Source organism: Lactuca sativa, chromosome 1, assembly GCF_002870075.4.
Source record: "Lactuca sativa cultivar Salinas chromosome 1, Lsat_Salinas_v11, whole genome shotgun sequence".
Lineage (NCBI taxonomy): Eukaryota > Viridiplantae > Streptophyta > Magnoliopsida > Asterales > Asteraceae > Lactuca > Lactuca sativa.
This window is the reverse complement of record NC_056623.2, coordinates 197073894-197087103: the sequence shown is the minus strand read 5'-3', so window position 1 is coordinate 197087103 and position 13210 is coordinate 197073894. Positions and strand designations below refer to the sequence as shown.

The 13210-nt window shown below is 48.1% G+C and overlaps 37 non-coding genes across 37 annotated transcripts; all 37 read left to right on the top strand.

The window, feature by feature from the left end:
- Window positions 1-120: 120 nt before the first annotated feature.
- LOC128128507 (5S ribosomal RNA) lies at window positions 121-239 on the top strand. Its single transcript, XR_008226474.1, has one exon. It is a non-coding gene; the product is annotated as a 5S ribosomal RNA (ribosomal RNA).
- A 234-nt stretch (window positions 240-473) lies between these two features.
- Window positions 474-592, top strand: LOC128128506 (5S ribosomal RNA). Its single transcript, XR_008226473.1, has one exon. It is a non-coding gene; the product is annotated as a 5S ribosomal RNA (ribosomal RNA).
- A 232-nt stretch (window positions 593-824) lies between these two features.
- On the top strand, window positions 825-943 carry LOC128128504 (5S ribosomal RNA). The gene has a single exon (XR_008226472.1). It is a non-coding gene; the product is annotated as a 5S ribosomal RNA (ribosomal RNA).
- Window positions 944-1176: 233 nt separating this feature from the next.
- LOC128130376 (5S ribosomal RNA) lies at window positions 1177-1295 on the top strand. Its single transcript, XR_008228301.1, has one exon. It is a non-coding gene; the product is annotated as a 5S ribosomal RNA (ribosomal RNA).
- A 242-nt stretch (window positions 1296-1537) lies between these two features.
- On the top strand, window positions 1538-1656 carry LOC128128503 (5S ribosomal RNA). The gene has a single exon (XR_008226470.1). It is a non-coding gene; the product is annotated as a 5S ribosomal RNA (ribosomal RNA).
- Window positions 1657-1891: 235 nt separating this feature from the next.
- LOC128130067 (5S ribosomal RNA) lies at window positions 1892-2010 on the top strand. The gene has a single exon (XR_008227990.1). It is a non-coding gene; the product is annotated as a 5S ribosomal RNA (ribosomal RNA).
- Window positions 2011-2243: 233 nt separating this feature from the next.
- On the top strand, window positions 2244-2362 carry LOC128128502 (5S ribosomal RNA). The gene has a single exon (XR_008226469.1). It is a non-coding gene; the product is annotated as a 5S ribosomal RNA (ribosomal RNA).
- A 234-nt stretch (window positions 2363-2596) lies between these two features.
- On the top strand, window positions 2597-2715 carry LOC128128500 (5S ribosomal RNA). The gene has a single exon (XR_008226468.1). It is a non-coding gene; the product is annotated as a 5S ribosomal RNA (ribosomal RNA).
- A 232-nt stretch (window positions 2716-2947) lies between these two features.
- Window positions 2948-3066, top strand: LOC128128496 (5S ribosomal RNA). Its single transcript, XR_008226466.1, has one exon. It is a non-coding gene; the product is annotated as a 5S ribosomal RNA (ribosomal RNA).
- A 233-nt stretch (window positions 3067-3299) lies between these two features.
- Window positions 3300-3418, top strand: LOC128128495 (5S ribosomal RNA). The gene has a single exon (XR_008226465.1). It is a non-coding gene; the product is annotated as a 5S ribosomal RNA (ribosomal RNA).
- Window positions 3419-3652: 234 nt separating this feature from the next.
- LOC128130240 (5S ribosomal RNA) lies at window positions 3653-3771 on the top strand. The gene has a single exon (XR_008228162.1). It is a non-coding gene; the product is annotated as a 5S ribosomal RNA (ribosomal RNA).
- A 236-nt stretch (window positions 3772-4007) lies between these two features.
- Window positions 4008-4126, top strand: LOC128130522 (5S ribosomal RNA). The gene has a single exon (XR_008228447.1). It is a non-coding gene; the product is annotated as a 5S ribosomal RNA (ribosomal RNA).
- Window positions 4127-4364: 238 nt separating this feature from the next.
- Window positions 4365-4483, top strand: LOC128128493 (5S ribosomal RNA). Its single transcript, XR_008226464.1, has one exon. It is a non-coding gene; the product is annotated as a 5S ribosomal RNA (ribosomal RNA).
- Window positions 4484-4718: 235 nt separating this feature from the next.
- On the top strand, window positions 4719-4837 carry LOC128131169 (5S ribosomal RNA). Its single transcript, XR_008229100.1, has one exon. It is a non-coding gene; the product is annotated as a 5S ribosomal RNA (ribosomal RNA).
- Window positions 4838-5070: 233 nt separating this feature from the next.
- Window positions 5071-5189, top strand: LOC128130521 (5S ribosomal RNA). Its single transcript, XR_008228446.1, has one exon. It is a non-coding gene; the product is annotated as a 5S ribosomal RNA (ribosomal RNA).
- Window positions 5190-5422: 233 nt separating this feature from the next.
- LOC128128492 (5S ribosomal RNA) lies at window positions 5423-5541 on the top strand. Its single transcript, XR_008226446.1, has one exon. It is a non-coding gene; the product is annotated as a 5S ribosomal RNA (ribosomal RNA).
- A 234-nt stretch (window positions 5542-5775) lies between these two features.
- LOC128130238 (5S ribosomal RNA) lies at window positions 5776-5894 on the top strand. Its single transcript, XR_008228160.1, has one exon. It is a non-coding gene; the product is annotated as a 5S ribosomal RNA (ribosomal RNA).
- Window positions 5895-6131: 237 nt separating this feature from the next.
- On the top strand, window positions 6132-6250 carry LOC128130520 (5S ribosomal RNA). The gene has a single exon (XR_008228445.1). It is a non-coding gene; the product is annotated as a 5S ribosomal RNA (ribosomal RNA).
- A 238-nt stretch (window positions 6251-6488) lies between these two features.
- Window positions 6489-6607, top strand: LOC128128491 (5S ribosomal RNA). The gene has a single exon (XR_008226445.1). It is a non-coding gene; the product is annotated as a 5S ribosomal RNA (ribosomal RNA).
- Window positions 6608-6843: 236 nt separating this feature from the next.
- On the top strand, window positions 6844-6962 carry LOC128131167 (5S ribosomal RNA). The gene has a single exon (XR_008229098.1). It is a non-coding gene; the product is annotated as a 5S ribosomal RNA (ribosomal RNA).
- Window positions 6963-7195: 233 nt separating this feature from the next.
- On the top strand, window positions 7196-7314 carry LOC128128489 (5S ribosomal RNA). The gene has a single exon (XR_008226442.1). It is a non-coding gene; the product is annotated as a 5S ribosomal RNA (ribosomal RNA).
- Window positions 7315-7549: 235 nt separating this feature from the next.
- On the top strand, window positions 7550-7668 carry LOC128131166 (5S ribosomal RNA). Its single transcript, XR_008229097.1, has one exon. It is a non-coding gene; the product is annotated as a 5S ribosomal RNA (ribosomal RNA).
- A 233-nt stretch (window positions 7669-7901) lies between these two features.
- Window positions 7902-8020, top strand: LOC128130518 (5S ribosomal RNA). Its single transcript, XR_008228443.1, has one exon. It is a non-coding gene; the product is annotated as a 5S ribosomal RNA (ribosomal RNA).
- Window positions 8021-8253: 233 nt separating this feature from the next.
- LOC128128487 (5S ribosomal RNA) lies at window positions 8254-8372 on the top strand. The gene has a single exon (XR_008226441.1). It is a non-coding gene; the product is annotated as a 5S ribosomal RNA (ribosomal RNA).
- Window positions 8373-8606: 234 nt separating this feature from the next.
- On the top strand, window positions 8607-8725 carry LOC128128486 (5S ribosomal RNA). The gene has a single exon (XR_008226440.1). It is a non-coding gene; the product is annotated as a 5S ribosomal RNA (ribosomal RNA).
- Window positions 8726-8962: 237 nt separating this feature from the next.
- LOC128131165 (5S ribosomal RNA) lies at window positions 8963-9081 on the top strand. The gene has a single exon (XR_008229096.1). It is a non-coding gene; the product is annotated as a 5S ribosomal RNA (ribosomal RNA).
- A 236-nt stretch (window positions 9082-9317) lies between these two features.
- Window positions 9318-9436, top strand: LOC128131164 (5S ribosomal RNA). The gene has a single exon (XR_008229095.1). It is a non-coding gene; the product is annotated as a 5S ribosomal RNA (ribosomal RNA).
- A 246-nt stretch (window positions 9437-9682) lies between these two features.
- Window positions 9683-9801, top strand: LOC128130066 (5S ribosomal RNA). Its single transcript, XR_008227989.1, has one exon. It is a non-coding gene; the product is annotated as a 5S ribosomal RNA (ribosomal RNA).
- A 237-nt stretch (window positions 9802-10038) lies between these two features.
- LOC128130616 (5S ribosomal RNA) lies at window positions 10039-10157 on the top strand. The gene has a single exon (XR_008228539.1). It is a non-coding gene; the product is annotated as a 5S ribosomal RNA (ribosomal RNA).
- Window positions 10158-10397: 240 nt separating this feature from the next.
- Window positions 10398-10516, top strand: LOC128128485 (5S ribosomal RNA). The gene has a single exon (XR_008226439.1). It is a non-coding gene; the product is annotated as a 5S ribosomal RNA (ribosomal RNA).
- A 237-nt stretch (window positions 10517-10753) lies between these two features.
- Window positions 10754-10872, top strand: LOC128130517 (5S ribosomal RNA). The gene has a single exon (XR_008228442.1). It is a non-coding gene; the product is annotated as a 5S ribosomal RNA (ribosomal RNA).
- Window positions 10873-11105: 233 nt separating this feature from the next.
- LOC128128483 (5S ribosomal RNA) lies at window positions 11106-11224 on the top strand. The gene has a single exon (XR_008226435.1). It is a non-coding gene; the product is annotated as a 5S ribosomal RNA (ribosomal RNA).
- Window positions 11225-11459: 235 nt separating this feature from the next.
- LOC128130740 (5S ribosomal RNA) lies at window positions 11460-11578 on the top strand. The gene has a single exon (XR_008228663.1). It is a non-coding gene; the product is annotated as a 5S ribosomal RNA (ribosomal RNA).
- Window positions 11579-11814: 236 nt separating this feature from the next.
- On the top strand, window positions 11815-11933 carry LOC128130154 (5S ribosomal RNA). The gene has a single exon (XR_008228077.1). It is a non-coding gene; the product is annotated as a 5S ribosomal RNA (ribosomal RNA).
- A 233-nt stretch (window positions 11934-12166) lies between these two features.
- Window positions 12167-12285, top strand: LOC128128481 (5S ribosomal RNA). The gene has a single exon (XR_008226433.1). It is a non-coding gene; the product is annotated as a 5S ribosomal RNA (ribosomal RNA).
- Window positions 12286-12518: 233 nt separating this feature from the next.
- LOC128128479 (5S ribosomal RNA) lies at window positions 12519-12637 on the top strand. Its single transcript, XR_008226430.1, has one exon. It is a non-coding gene; the product is annotated as a 5S ribosomal RNA (ribosomal RNA).
- A 237-nt stretch (window positions 12638-12874) lies between these two features.
- On the top strand, window positions 12875-12993 carry LOC128130516 (5S ribosomal RNA). Its single transcript, XR_008228441.1, has one exon. It is a non-coding gene; the product is annotated as a 5S ribosomal RNA (ribosomal RNA).
- Window positions 12994-13210: the final 217 nt, after the last annotated feature.

Here is a 13210-nt window from a genome sequence, read left to right as displayed (position 1 = left end):
TGCTTTTCGTATTTTTGGAACGGAGCCGATCGGTCACGTGGGTCCCACGCCCCGCGTACCAAAACAAAGGAGGTTCTGCGTCTTGTAACACATAAAAACAATAAACATGGACAGTATTTCGGGTGCGATCATACCAGCACTAATGCACCGGATCCCATCAGAACTCCGCAGTTAAGCGTGCTTGGGCGAGAGTAGTACTAGGATGGGTGACCCCCTGGGAAGTCCTCGTGTTGCACCCCCCCCTTTTTCGTTGTCCGTTTGCGTTTTTTTAGATTTTACGTGCGGTTTTTTTTGCTTTTTTTCCTTTCTTTCTTGCTATTTCTATGCTCGGGTGCCCTCCGGTTCATGGTTGATGCTTTTTGTATTTTTGGAACGGAGCCGATCGGTCACGTGGGTCCCACGCCCCGCGTACCAAAACAAACGAGGTTCTGCGTCTTGTAACACATAAAAACAATAAACATGGATACTATTTCGGGTGCGATCATACCAGCACTAATGCACCGGATCCCATCAGAACTCCGCAGTTAAGCGTGCTTGGGCGAGAGTAGTACTAGGATGGGTGACCCCCTGGGAAGTCCTCGTGTTGCACCCCCCTTTTTCGTTGTCCGTTTGCGTTTTTTTAGATTTTACGTGCGGTTTTTTTTGCTTTTTTTCCTTTCTTTCTTGCTATTTCTATGCTCGGGTGCCCTCCGGTTCATGGTTGATGCTTTTCGTATTTTTGGAAGGGAGCCGATCGGTCACGTGGGTCCCACGCCCCGCGTACCAAAACAAAGGAGGTTCTGCGTCTTGTAACACATAAAAACAATAAACATGGATAGTATTTCGGGTGCGATCATACCAGCACTAATGCACCGGATCCCATCAGAACTCCGCAGTTAAGCGTGCTTGGGCGAGAGTAGTACTAGGATGGGTGACCCCCTGGGAAGTCCTCGTGTTGCACCCCCGTTTTTCGTTGTCCGTTTGCGTTTTTTTAGATTTTACGTGCGGTTTTTTTTTGCTTTTTTTCCTTTCTTTCTTGCTATTTCTATGCTCGGGTGCCCTCCGGTACATGGTTGATGCTTTTCGTATTTTTGGAACGGAGCCGATCGGTCACGTGGGTCCCACGCCCCGCGTACCAAAACAAAGGAGGTTCTGCGTCTTGTAACACATAAAAACAATAAACATGGACAGTATTTCGGGTGCGATCATACCAGCACTAATGCACCGGATCCCATCAGAACTCCGCAGTTAAGCGTGCTTGGGTGAGAGTAGTACTAGGATGGGTGACCCCCTGGGAAGTCCTCGTGTTGCACCCCCCCCCCCCCCCCTTTTTCGTTGTCCGTTTGCGTTTTTTTAGATTTTACGTGCGGTTTTTTTTGCTTTTTTTCCTTTCTTTCTTGCTATTTCTATGCTCGGGTGCCCTCCGGTTCATGGTTGATGCTTTTTGTATTTTTGGAACGGAGCCGATCGGTCACGTGGGTCCCACGCCCCGCGTACCAAAACAAAGGAGGTTCTGCGTCTTGTAACACATAAAAACAATAAACATGGATACTATTTCGGGTGCGATCATACCAGCACTAATGCACCGGATCCCATCAGAACTCCGCAGTTAAGCGTGCTTGGGCGAGAGTAGTACTAGGATGGGTGACCCCCTGGGAAGTCCTCGTGTTGCACCCCCCCTTTTTCGTTGTCCGTTTGCGTTTTTTTAGATTTTACGTGCGGTTTTTTTTTTGCTTTTTTTCCTTTCTTTCTTGCTATTTCTATGCTCGGGTGCCGTCCGGTTCATGGTTGATGCTTTTCGTATTTTTGGAACGGAGCCGATCGGTCACGTGGGTCCCACGCCCCGCGTACCAAAACAAAGGAGGTTCTGCGTCTTGTAACACATAAAAACAATAAACATGGATAGTATTTCGGGTGCGATCATACCAGCACTAATGCACCGGATCCCATCAGAACTCCGCAGTTAAGCGTGCTTGGGCGAGAGTAGTACTAGGATGGGTGACCCTCTGGGAAGTCCTCGTGTTGCACCCCCGTTTTTCGTTGTCCGTTTGCGTTTTTTTAGATTTTACGTGCGGTTTTTTTTTGCTTTTTTTCCTTTCTTTCTTGCTATTTCTATGCTCGGGTGCCCTCCGGTACATGGTTGATGCTTTTCGTATTTTTGGAACGGAGCCGATCGGTCACGTGGGTCCCACGCCCCGCGTACCAAAACAAAGGAGGTTCTGCGTCTTGTAACACATAAAAACAATAAACATGGACAGTATTTCGGGTGCGATCATACCAGCACTAATGCACCGGATCCCATCAGAACTCCGCAGTTAAGCGTGCTTGGGCGAGAGTAGTACTAGGATGGGTGACCCCCTGGGAAGTCCTCGTGTTGCACCCCCCCCTTTTTCGTTGTCCGTTTGCGTTTTTTTAGATTTTACGTGCGGTTTTTTTTGCTTTTTTTCCTTTCTTTCTTGCTATTTCTATGCTCGGGTGCCCTCCGGTTCATGGTTGATGCTTTTTGTATTTTTGGAACGGAGCCGATCGGTCACGTGGGTCCCACGCCCCACGTACCAAAACAAAGGAGGTTCTGCGTCTTGTAACACATAAAAACAATAAACATGGATACTATTTCGGGTGCGATCATACCAGCACTAATGCACCGGATCCCATCAGAACTCCGCAGTTAAGCGTGCTTGGGCGAGAGTAGTACTAGGATGGGTGACCCCCTGGGAAGTCCTCGTGTTGCACCCCCCTTTTTCGTTGTCCGTTTGCGTTTTTTTAGATTTTACGTGCGGTTTTTTTTGCTTTTTTTCCTTTCTTTCTTGCTATTTCTATGCTCGGGTGCCCTCCGGTTCATGGTTGATGCTTTTCGTATTTTTGGAACGGAGCCGATCGGTCACGTGGGTCCCACGCCCCGCGTACCAAAACAAAGGAGGTTCTGCGTCTTGTAACACATAAAAACAATAAACATGGATAGTATTTCGGGTGCGATCATACCAGCACTAATGCACCGGATCCCATCAGAACTCCGCAGTTAAGCGTGCTTGGGCGAGAGTAGTACTAGGATGGGTGACCCCCTGGGAAGTCCTCGTGTTGCACCCCCGTTTTTCGTTGTCCGTTTGCGTTTTTTTAGATTTTACGTGCGGTTTTTTTTTGCTTTTTTTCCTTTCTTTCTTGCTATTTCTATGCTCGGGTGCCCTCCGGTACATGGTTGATGCTTTTCGTATTTTTGGAACGGAGCCGATCGGTCACATGGGTCCCACGCCCCGCGTACCAAAACAAAGGAGGTTCTGCGTCTTGTAACACATAAAAACAATAAACATGGACAGTATTTCGGGTGCGATCATACCAGCACTAATGCACCGGATCCCATCAGAACTCCGCAGTTAAGCGTGCTTGGGCGAGAGTAGTACTAGGATGGGTGACCCCCTGGGAAGTCCTCGTGTTGCACCCCCCCCTTTTTCGTTGTCCGTTTGCGTTTTTTTAGATTTTACGTGCGGTTTTTTTTGCTTTTTTTCCTTTCTTTCTTGCTATTTCTATGCTCGGGTGCCCTCCGGTTCATGGTTGATGCTTTTTGTATTTTTGGAACGGAGCCGATCGGTCACGTGGGTCCCACGCCCCGCGTACCAAAACAAAGGAGGTTCTGCGTCTTGTAACACATAAAAACAATAAACATGGATACTATTTCGGGTGCGATCATACCAGCACTAATGCACCGGATCCCATCAGAACTCTGCAGTTAAGCGTGCTTGGGCGAGAGTAGTACTAGGATGGGTGACCCCCTGGGAAGTCCTCGTGTTGCACCCCCCCTTTTTCGTTGTCCGTTTGCGTTTTTTTAGATTTTACGTGCGGTTTTTTTTTTTGCTTTTTTTCCTTTCTTTCTTGCTATTTCTATGCTCGGGTGCCCTCCGGTTCATGGTTGATGCTTTTCGTATTTTTGGAACGGAGCCGATCGGTCACGTGGGTCCCACGCCCCGCGTACCAAAACAAAGGAGGTTCTGCGTCTTGTAACACATAAAAACAATAAACATGGATGGTATTTCGGGTGCGATCATACCAGCACTAATGCACCGGATCCCATCAGAACTCCGCAGTTAAGCGTGCTTGGGCGAGAGTACTACTAGGATGGGTGACCCCCTGGGAAGTCCTCGTGTTGCACCCCCCCTTTTTCGTTGTCCGTTTGCGTTTTTTTAGATTTTACGTGCGGTTTTTTTTTTTTTGCTTTTTTTCCTTTCTTTCTTGCTATTTCTATGCTCGGGTGCCCTCCGGTTCATGGTTGATGCTTTTTGTATTTTTGGAACGGAGCCGATCGGTCACGTGGGTCCCACGCCCCGCGTACCAAAACAAAGGAGGTTCTGCGTCTTGTAACACATAAAAACAATAAACATGGATACTATTTCGGGTGCGATCATACCAGCACTAATGCACCGGATCCCATCAGAACTCCGCAGTTAAGCGTGCTTGGGCGAGAGTAGTACTAGGATGGGTGACCCCCTGGGAAGTCCTCGTGTTGCACCCCCCCTTTTTCGTTGTCCGTTTGCGTTTTTTTAGATTTTACGTGCGGTTATTTTTTTGCTTTTTTTCCTTTCTTTCTTGCTATTTCTATGCTCGGGTGCCCTCCGGTTCATGGTTGATGCTTTTCGTATTTTTGGAACGGAGCCGATCGGTCACGTGGGTCCCACGCCCCGCGTACCAAAACAAAGGAGGTTCTGCGTCTTGTAACACATAAAAACAATAAACATGGATAGTATTTCGGGTGCGATCATACCAGCACTAATGCACCGTATCCCATCAGAACTCCGCAGTTAAGCGTGCTTGGGCCAGAGTAGTACTAGGATGGGTGACCCCCTGGGAAGTCCTCGTGTTGAACCCCCCTTTTTTCGTTGTCCGTTTGCGTTTTTTTAGATTTTACGTGCGGTTTTTTTTGCTTTTTTTCCGTTCTTTCTTGCTATTTCTATGCTCGGGTGCCCTCCGGTTCATGGTTGATGCTTTTCGTATTTTTGGAACGGAGCCGATCGGTCACGTGGGTCCCACGCCCCGCGTACCAAAACAAAGGAGGTTCTGCGTCTTGTAACACATAAAAACAATAAACATGGATGGTATTTCGGGTGCGATCATACCAGCACTAATGCACCGGATCCCATCAGAACTCCGCAGTTAAGCGTGCTTGGGCGAGAGTACTACTAGGATGGGTGACCCCCTGGGAAGTCCTCGTGTTGCACCCCCGTTTTTCGTTGTCCGTTTGCGTTTTTTTAGATTTTACGTGCGGTTTTTTTTTGCTTTTTTTCCTTTCTTTCTTGCTATTTCTATGCTCGGGTGCCCTCCGGTACATGGTTGATGCTTTTCGTATTTTTGGAACGGAGCCGATCGGTCACGTGGGTCCCACGCCCCGCGTACCAAAACAAAGGAGGTTCTGCGTCTTGTAACACATAAAAACAATAAACATGGACAGTATTTCGGGTGCGATCATACCAGCACTAATGCACCGGATCCCATCAGAACTCCGCAGTTAAGCGTGCTTGGGCGAGAGTAGTACTAGGATGGGTGACCCCCTGGGAAGTCCTCGTGTTGCACCCCCCCCTTTTTCGTTGTCCGTTTGCGTTTTTTTAGATTTTACGTGCGGTTTTTTTTGCTTTTTTTCCTTTCTTTCTTGCTATTTCTATGCTCGGGTGCCCTCCGGTTCATGGTTGATGCTTTTTGTATTTTTGGAACGGAGCCGATCGGTCACGTGGGTCCCACGCCCCGCGTACCAAAACAAAGGAGGTTCTGCGTCTTGTAACACATAAAAACAATAAACATGGATACTATTTCGGGTGCGATCATACCAGCACTAATGCACCGGATCCCATCAGAACTCTGCAGTTAAGCGTGCTTGGGCGAGAGTAGTACTAGGATGGGTGACCCCCTGGGAAGTCCTCGTGTTGCACCCCCCCTTTTTCGTTGTCCGTTTGCGTTTTTTTAGATTTTACGTGCGGTTTTTTTTTTTTGCTTTTTTTCCTTTCTTTCTTGCTATTTCTATGCTCGGGTGCCCTCCGGTTCATGGTTGATGCTTTTCGTATTTTTGGAACGGAGCCGATCGGTCACGTGGGTCCCACGCCCCGCGTACCAAAACAAAGGAGGTTCTGCGTCTTGTAACACATAAAAACAATAAACATGGATGGTATTTCGGGTGCGATCATACCAGCACTAATGCACCGGATCCCATCAGAACTCCGCAGTTAAGCGTGCTTGGGCGAGAGTACTACTAGGATGGGTGACCCCCTGGGAAGTCCTCGTGTTGCACCCCCCCTTTTTCGTTGTCCGTTTGCGTTTTTTTAGATTTTACGTGCGGTTTTTTTTTTTTTGCTTTTTTTCCTTTCTTTCTTGCTATTTCTATGCTCGGGTGCCCTCCGGTTCATGGTTGATGCTTTTTGTATTTTTGGAACGGAGCCGATCGGTCACGTGGGTCCCACGCCCCGCGTACCAAAACAAAGGAGGTTCTGCGTCTTGTAACACATAAAAACAATAAACATGGATACTATTTCGGGTGCGATCATACCAGCACTAATGCACCGGATCCCATCAGAACTCCGCAGTTAAGCGTGCTTGGGCGAGAGTAGTACTAGGATGGGTGACCCCCTGGGAAGTCCTCGTGTTGCACCCCCCCCTTTTTCGTTGTCCGTTTGCGTTTTTTTAGATTTTACGTGCGGTTATTTTTTTGCTTTTTTTCCTTTCTTTCTTGCTATTTCTATGCTCGGGTGCCCTCCGGTTCATGGTTGATGCTTTTCGTATTTTTGGAACGGAGCCGATCGGTCACGTGGGTCCCACGCCCCGCGTACCAAAATAAAGGAGGTTCTGCGTCTTGTAACACATAAAAACAATAAACATGGATAGTATTTCGGGTGCGATCATACCAGCACTAATGCACCGTATCCCATCAGAACTCCGCAGTTAAGCGTGCTTGGGCCAGAGTAGTACTAGGATGGGTGACCCCCTGGGAAGTCCTCGTGTTGAACCCCCCTTTTTTCGTTGTCCGTTTGCGTTTTTTTAGATTTTACGTGCGGTTTTTTTTGCTTTTTTTCCGTTCTTTCTTGCTATTTCTATGCTCGGGTGCCCTCCGGTTCATGGTTGATGCTTTTCGTATTTTTGGAACGGAGCCGATCGGTCACGTGGGTCCCACGCCCCGCGTACCAAAACAAAGGAGGTTCTGCGTCTTGTAACACATAAAAACAATAAACATGGATACTATTTCGGGTGCGATCATACCAGCACTAATGCACCGGATCCCATCAGAACTCCGCAGTTAAGCGTGCTTGGGCGAGAGTAGTACTAGGATGGGTGACCCCCTGGGAAGTCCTCGTGTTGCACCCCCCCTTTTTCGTTGTCCGTTTGCGTTTTTTTAGATTTTACGTGCGGTTATTTTTTTGCTTTTTTTCCTTTCTTTCTTGCTATTTCTATGCTCGGGTGCCCTCCGGTTCATGGTTGATGCTTTTCGTATTTTTGGAACGGAGCCGATCGGTCACGTGGGTCCCACGCCCCGCGTACCAAAACAAAGGAGGTTCTGCGTCTTGTAACACATAAAAACAATAAACATGGATAGTATTTCGGGTGCGATCATACCAGCACTAATGCACCGTATCCCATCAGAACTCCGCAGTTAAGCGTGCTTGGGCCAGAGTAGTACTAGGATGGGTGACCCCCTGGGAAGTCCTCGTGTTGAACCCCCCTTTTTTCGTTGTCCGTTTGCGTTTTTTTAGATTTTACGTGCGGTTTTTTTTGCTTTTTTTCCGTTCTTTCTTGCTATTTCTATGCTCGGGTGCCCTCCGGTTCATGGTTGATGCTTTTCGTATTTTTGGAACGGAGCCGATCGGTCACGTGGGTCCCACGCCCCGCGTACCAAAACAAAGGAGGTTCTGCGTCTTGTAACACATAAAAACAATAAACATGGATGGTATTTCGGGTGCGATCATACCAGCACTAATGCACCGGATCCCATCAGAACTCCGCAGTTAAGCGTGCTTGGGCGAGAGTACTACTAGGATGGGTGACCCCCTGGGAAGTCCTCGTGTTGCACCCCCGTTTTTCGTTGTCCGTTTGCGTTTTTTTAGATTTTACGTGCGGTTTTTTTTTGCTTTTTTTCCTTTCTTTCTTGCTATTTCTATGCTCGGGTGCCCTCCGGTACATGGTTGATGCTTTTCGTATTTTTGGAACGGAGCCGATCGGTCACGTGGGTCCCACGCCCCGCGTACCAAAACAAAGGAGGTTCTGCGTCTTGTAACACATAAAAACAATAAACATGGACAGTATTTCGGGTGCGATCATACCAGCACTAATGCACCGGATCCCATCAGAACTCCGCAGTTAAGCGTGCTTGGGCGAGAGTAGTACTAGGATGGGTGACCCCCTGGGAAGTCCTCGTGTTGCACCCCCCCCTTTTTCGTTGTCCGTTTGCGTTTTTTTAGATTTTACGTGCGGTTTTTTTTGCTTTTTTTCCTTTCTTTCTTGCTATTTCTATGCTCGGGTGCCCTCCGGTTCATGGTTGATGCTTTTTGTATTTTTGGAACGGAGCCGATCGGTCACGTGGGTCCCACGCCCCGCGTACCAAAACAAAGGAGGTTCTGCGTCTTGTAACACATAAAAACAATAAACATGGATACTATTTCGGGTGCGATCATACCAGCACTAATGCACCGGATCCCATCAGAACTCCGCAGTTAAGCGTGCTTGGGCGAGAGTAGTACTAGGATGGGTGACCCCCTGGGAAGTCCTCGTGTTGCACCCCCCCTTTTTCGTTGTCCGTTTGCGTTTTTTTAGATTTTACGTGCGGTTGTTTTTTTTTGCTTTTTTTCCTTTCTTTCTTGCTATTTCTATGCTCGGGTGCCCTCCGGTTCATGGTTGATGCTTTTCGTATTTTTGGAACGGAGCCGATCGGTCACGTGGGTCCCACGCCCCGCGTACCAAAACAAAGGAGGTTCTGCGTCTTGTAACACATAAAAACAATAAACATGCATAGTATTTCGGGTGCGATCATACCAGCACTAATGCACCGTATCCCATCAGAACTCCGCAGTTAAGCGTGCTTGGGCCAGAGTAGTACTAGGATGGGTGACCCCCTGGGAAGTCCTCGTGTTGAACCCCCCCCCCTTTTTCGTTGTCCGTTTGCGTTTTTTTAGATTTTACGTGCGGTTTTTTTTGCTTTTTTTCCGTTCTTTCTTGCTATTTCTATGCTCGGGTGCCCTCCGGTTCATGGTTGATGCTTTTCGTATTTTTGGAACGGAGCCGATCGGTCACGTGGGTCCCACGCCCCGCGTACCAAAACAAAGGAGGTTCTGCGTCTTGTAACACATAAAAACAATAAACATGGATACTATTTCGGGTGCGATCATACCAGCACTAATGCACCGTATCCCATCAGAACTCCGCAGTTAAGCGTGCTTGGGCCAGAGTAGTACTAGGATGGGTGACCCCCTGGGAAGTCCTCGTGTTGAACCCCCCCCCCCCCCCCCCTTTTTCGTTGTCCGTTTGCGTTTTTTTAGATTTTACGTGCGGTTTTTTTTTTGCTTTTTTTCCTTTCTTTCTTGCTATTTCTATGCTCGGGTGCCCTCCGGTTCATGGTTGATGCTTTTCGTATTTTTGGAACGGAGCCGATCGGTCACGTGGGTCCCACGCCCCGCGTACCAAAACAAAGGAGGTTCTGCGTCTTGTAACACATAAAAACAATAAACATGGATAGTATTTCGGGTGCGATCATACCAGCACTAATGCACCGGATCCCATCAGAACTCCGCAGTTAAGCGTGCTTGGGCGAGAGTAGTACTAGGATGGGTGACCCTCTGGGAAGTCCTCGTGTTGCACCCCCCATTTTTCGTTGTCCGTTTGCGTTTTTTTAGATTTTACGTGCGGTTTTTTTTTTTTGCTTTTTTTCCTTTCTTTCTTGCTATTTCTATGCTCGGGTGCCCTCCGGTTCATGGTTGATGCTTTTCGTATTTTTGGAACGGAGCCGATCGGTCACGTGGGTCCCACGCCCCGCGTACCAAAACAAAGGAGGTTCTGCGTCTTGTAACACATAAAAACAATAAACATGGACAGTATTTCGGGTGCGATCATACCAGCACTAATGCACCGGATCCCATCAGAACTCCGCAGTTAAGCGTGCTTGGGCCAGAGTAGTACTAGGATGGGTGACCCCCTGGGAAGTCCTCGTGTTGCACCCCCCCCCCCCCCTTTTTCGTTGTCCGTTTGCGTTTTTTTAGATTTTACGTGCGGTTTTTTTTGCTTTTTTTCCTTTCTTTCTTGCTATTTCTATGCTCGGGTGCCCTCCGGTTCATGGTTGATGCTTTTTGTATTTTTGGAACGGAGCCGATCGGTCACGTGGGTCCCACGCCCCGCGTACCAAAACAAAGGAGGTTCTGCGTCTTGTAACACATAAAAACAATAAACATGGACAGTATTTCGGGTGCGATCATACCAGCACTAATGCACCGGATCCCATCAGAACTCCGCAGTTAAGCGTGCTTGGGCGAGAGTAGTACTAGGATGGGTGACCCCCTGGGAAGTCCTCGTGTTGCACCCCCCCCTTTTTCGTTGTCCGTTTGCGTTTTTTTAGATTTTACGTGCGGTTTTTTTTTTTGCTTTTTTTCCTTTCTTTCTTGCTATTTCTATGCTCGGGTGCCCTCCGGTTCATGGTTGATGCTTTTCGTATTTTTGAAACGGAGCCGATCGGTCACGTGGGTCCCACGCCCCGCGTACCAAAACAAAGGAGGTTCTGCGTCTTGTAACACATAAAAACAATAAACATGGATGGTATTTCGGGTGCGATCATACCAGCACTAATGCACCGGATCCCATCAGAACTCCGCAGTTAAGCGTGCTTGGGCGAGAGTACTACTAGGATGGGTGACCCCCTGGGAAGTCCTCGTGTTGCACCCCCGTTTTTCGTTGTCCGTTTGCGTTTTTTTAGATTTTACGTGCGGTTTTTTTTTGCTTTTTTTCCTTTCTTTCTTGCTATTTCTATGCTCGGGTGCCCTCCGGTACATGGTTGATGCTTTTCGTATTTTTGGAACGGAGCCGATCGGTCACGTGGGTCCCACGCCCCGCGTACCAAAACAAAGGAGGTTCTGCGTCTTGTAACACATAAAAACAATAAACATGGACAGTATTTCGGGTGCGATCATACCAGCACTAATGCACCGGATCCCATCAGAACTCCGCAGTTAAGCGTGCTTGGGCGAGAGTAGTACTAGGATGGGTGACCCCCTGGGAAGTCCTCGTGTTGCACCCCCCCCCTTTTTCGTTGTCCGTTTGCGTTTTTTTAGATTTTACGTGCGGTTTTTTTTGCTTTTTTTCCTTTCTTTCTTGCTATTTCTATGCTCGGGTGCCCTCCGGTTCATGGTTGATGCTTTTTGTATTTTTGGAACGGAGCCGATCGGTCACGTGGGTCCCACGCCCCGCGTACCAAAACAAAGGAGGTTCTGCGTCTTGTAACACATAAAAACAATAAACATGGACAGTATTTCGGGTGCGATCATACCAGCACTAATGCACCGGATCCCATCAGAACTCCGCAGTTAAGCGTGCTTGGGCGAGAGTAGTACTAGGATGGGTGACCCCCTGGGAAGTCCTCGTGTTGAACCCCCCCCCTTTTTCGTTGTCCGTTTGCGTTTTTTTAGATTTTACGTGCGTTTTTTTTTTGCTTTTTTTCCTTTCTTTCTTGCTATTTCTATGCTCGGGTGCCCTCCGGTACATGGTTGATGCTTTTCGTATTTTTGGAACGGAGCCGATCGGTCACGTGGGTCCCACGCCCCGCGTACCAAAACAAAGGAGGTTCTGCGTCTTGTAACACATAAAAACAATAAACATGGACAGTATTTCGGGTGCGATCATACCAGCACTAATGCACCGGATCCCATCAGAACTCCGCAGTTAAGCGTGCTTGGACGAGAGTAGTACTAGGATGGGTGACCCCCTGGGAAGTCCTCGTGTTGCACCCCCGTTTTTCGTTGTCCGTTTGCGTTTTTTTAGATTTTACGTGCGGTTTTTTTTTGCTTTTTTTCCTTTCTTTCTTGCTATTTCTATGCTCGGGTGCCCTCCGGTACATGGTTGATGCTTTTCGTATTTTTGGAACGGAGCCGATCGGTCACGTGGGTCCCACGCCCCGCGTACCAAAACAAAGGAGGTTCTGCGTCTTGTAAAACATAAAAACAATAAACATGGACAGTATTTCGGGTGCGATCATACCAGCACTAATGCACCGGATCCCATCAGAACTCCGCAGTTAAGCGTGCTTGGGCGAGAGTAGTACTAGGATGGGTGACCCCCTGGGAAGTCCTCGTGTTGCACCCCCCCTTTTTCGTTGTCCGTTTGCGTTTTTTTAGATTTTACGTGCGGTTTTTTTTGCTTTTTTTCCTTTCTTTCTTGCTATTTCTATGCTCGGGTGCCCTCCGGTTCATGGTTGATGCTTTTTGTATTTTTGGAACGGAGCCGATCGGTTACGTGGGTCCCACGCCCCGCGTACCAAAACAAAGGAGGTTCTGCGTCTTGTAACACATAAAAACAATAAACATGGATACTATTTCGGGTGCGATCATACCAGCACTAATGCACCGGATCCCATCAGAACTCCGCAGTTAAGCGTGCTTGGGCGAGAGTAGTACTAGGATGGGTGACCCCCTGGGAAGTCCTCGTGTTGCACCCCCCCTTTTTCGTTGTCCGTTTGCGTTTTTTTAGATTTTACGTGCGGTTGTTTTTTTTTGCTTTTTTTCCTTTCTTTCTTGCTATTTCTATGCTCGGGTGCCCTCCGGTTCATGGTTGATGCTTTTCGTATTTTTGGAACGGAGCCGATCGGTCACGTGGGTCCCACGCCCCGCGTACCAAAACAAAGGAGGTTCTGCGTCTTGTAACACATAAAAACAATAAACATGGATGGTATTTCGGGTGCGATCATACCAGCACTAATGCACCGGATCCCATCAGAACTCCGCAGTTAAGCGTGCTTGGGCGAGAGTACTACTAGGATGGGTGACCCCCTGGGAAGTCCTCGTGTTGCACCCCCGTTTTTCGTTGTCCGTTTGCGTTTTTTTAGATTTTACGTGCGGTTTTTTTTTGCTTTTTTTCCTTTCTTTCTTGCTATTTCTATGCTCGGGTGCCCTCCGGTACATGGTTGATGCTTTTCGTATTTTTGGAACGGAGCCGATCGGTCACGTGGGTCCCACGCCCCGCGTACCAAAACAAAGGAGGTTCTGCGTCTTGTAACACATAAAAACAATAA